The 2,500-nt window shown below is 57.4% G+C and overlaps 1 protein-coding gene across 1 annotated transcript in view; it reads left to right on the top strand.

Annotated features, from left to right (window-relative positions):
- Positions 1-2,500, top strand: part of LOC129715265 (helicase SRCAP-like) — a gene marked incomplete at both ends in the record, with an annotated part of 42,119 nt that overhangs the window by 26,798 nt on the left and 12,821 nt on the right. The window lies entirely within an intron of this gene.

Here is a 2,500-nt window from a genome sequence, read left to right as displayed (position 1 = left end):
GCCGTCATGTCCCAGGCATCGTACGTCCCCGCACACACGCACGCACACCATCGCACGCGCACACAAGTGATCCAGTGCCGTCTCTCCAAGCGGCAGCGATACCTCTACGATGACTTCATGTCCCAGTCATCGTACGTCCCCGCACGCGCACGATCGCACGCGCACAAGTGATCCAGTGCCGACTGTCCAAGCGGCAGCGATACCTCTACGATGCCGTCATGTCCCAGGCATCGTACGTCCCCGTACACGCGCACGATCGCACGCGCACAAGTGATCCAGTGCCGACTGTCCAAGCGGCAGCGATACCTCTACGATGCCGTCATGTCCCAGGCATCGTACGTCCCCGTACACGCACACGCTCGCACGCGCACAAGTGATCCAGTGCCGACTGTCCAAGCGGCAGCGATACCTCTACGGTGCCGTCATGTCCCAGGCATCGTACGTCCCCGCACACGCACGCACACGATCGCACACGCACAAGTGATCCAGTGCCGACTGTCCAAGCGGCAGCGATACCTCTACGGCGCCGTCATGACCCAGGCATCGTACGTCCCCGTACACGCACACCCACACACGATCGCACACGCACACGTGATCCAGTGCCGACTGTCCAAGCGGCAGCGATACCTCTACGATGCCGTCATGTCCCAGGCATCGTACGTCCACGTACACACGCACGCACACGATCGCACGCGCACAAGTGATCCAGTGCCGACTGTCCAAGCGGCAGCGATACCTCTACGATGACTTCATGTCCCAGGCATCGTACGTCCCCGCACACGCACACGATCGCACGCGCACACGTGCTCCAGTGCCCGTCTGTCCAATGGGCCGCGATACATCTACAGCGCCGTCATGTCCCAGCCAGCGTACGTCCCCATACACACGCACGCGCACACGATCGCACGCGCACACGTGATCCAGTGCCGACTGTCCCAGCGGCCGCGCTACCTCCGCGGCGCCTCCATGCCCCAGGGATCGTACGTCACCGCACACGCACGCACGATCGCACGCGCACAAGTGATCCAGTGCCGACTGTCCAAGTGGCAGCGATACCTCTACGGTGCCGTCATGTCCCAGGCATCGTACGTCCCCGTACACACGCACACGCACACGATCGCACGCGCACAAGTGATCCAGTGCCGACTGTCCAAGCGGCAGTGATACCTCTACGATGCCGTCATGTCCCAGCATCGTACGTCCCCGTACACACGCACGCACACGATCGCAAGCGCACAAGTGATCCAGTGCCGACTGTCCAAGCGGCAGCGATACCTCTACGATGCCATCATGTCCCAGCATCGTACGTCCCCGTACACACGCACACGATCGCACGCGCACACGTGATCCAGTGCCGACTGTCCAAGCGGCAGCGATACCTCTACGATGACTTCATGTCCCAGGCATCGTACGTACACGCGCACGATCGCACGCGCAAAAGTGATCCAGTGCCGACTGTCCAAGCATAGAAACATAGACAATAGGTGCAGGAGTAGAGGCCATTCGGCCCTTCGAGCCTGCACCATTCGCCATTCAATATGATCATGGCTGATCATCCAACTCAGTATCCCCTCCCTGCCTTCTCTCCATACCCCCTGATCCCTTTAGCCACAAGGGCCACATCTAACTCCCTCTTAAATATAGCCAATGAACTGTGTGGCCTCGACTACCCTCTGTGGCAGAGAGTTCCACAGATTCACCACTCTCTGTGTGAAAAAAAATGTTCTTCTCATCTCGGTTTTAAAGGATTTCCCCCTTATCCTTAAACTGTGACCCCTTGTCCTGGACTTCCCCAACATCGGGAACAATCTTCCTGCATCTAGCCTGTCCAACCCCGTAAGAATTTTGTACGTTTCTATAAGATCCCCCCTCAATCGTCTAAATTCTAGCGAGTACCAAGTCTATCGAGTCTTTCTTCATATGAAAGTCCTGCCATCCCAGGAATCAGTCTGGTGAACCTTCTCTGTACTCCCTCTATGGCAAGAATGTCCTTCCTCAGATTAGGAGACCAAAACTGTACGCATCGTATGTCCCCGCACACACACACACACACAGACTTTGTCGGCAAGCTTTACTGATCACCAGCCGGCGAGAGTGTCGGGGATACAAAGTCAAGTATGCAACACACACTTGACTCCTCTCTCTCCTCTCCCCCCTCCTCTCCTCTCCTCTCCTCTCCTCCTCCTCTCCTCTCCCTCCTCCTCTCCTCCCCTCTCCCTCTCCTCTCCTCTCCTCTCCTCTCCTCTCCCTCTCCTCTCCCTCTCCTCTCCTCTCCTCTCCTCTCCTCTCCTCTCCTCTCTCCTCTCCCTCTCCTCTCCTCTCCCCCCCCTCTCACTGTTAAAGTTCGCTTCTTAAAAACAGCCAACAACACACAATGGGTTCGGTAAACCAACTCAAGCTTTACTGATCACCAGCCGGCGAGAGTGTCGGGGATACAAAGTCAAGTATGCAACACACACTTGACTCCTCTTTCTCTCCCCCTCTCCTCCTCTCTCTCTCT

The sequence above is a fragment of the Leucoraja erinacea genome, unplaced genomic scaffold, assembly GCF_028641065.1.
Source record: "Leucoraja erinacea ecotype New England unplaced genomic scaffold, Leri_hhj_1 Leri_1080S, whole genome shotgun sequence".
NCBI classification, from domain to species: domain Eukaryota; kingdom Metazoa; phylum Chordata; class Chondrichthyes; order Rajiformes; family Rajidae; genus Leucoraja; species Leucoraja erinaceus.
The sequence above is the reverse complement of the archived record's forward strand: the minus strand, read 5'-3'. Positions and strand labels throughout refer to the sequence as shown.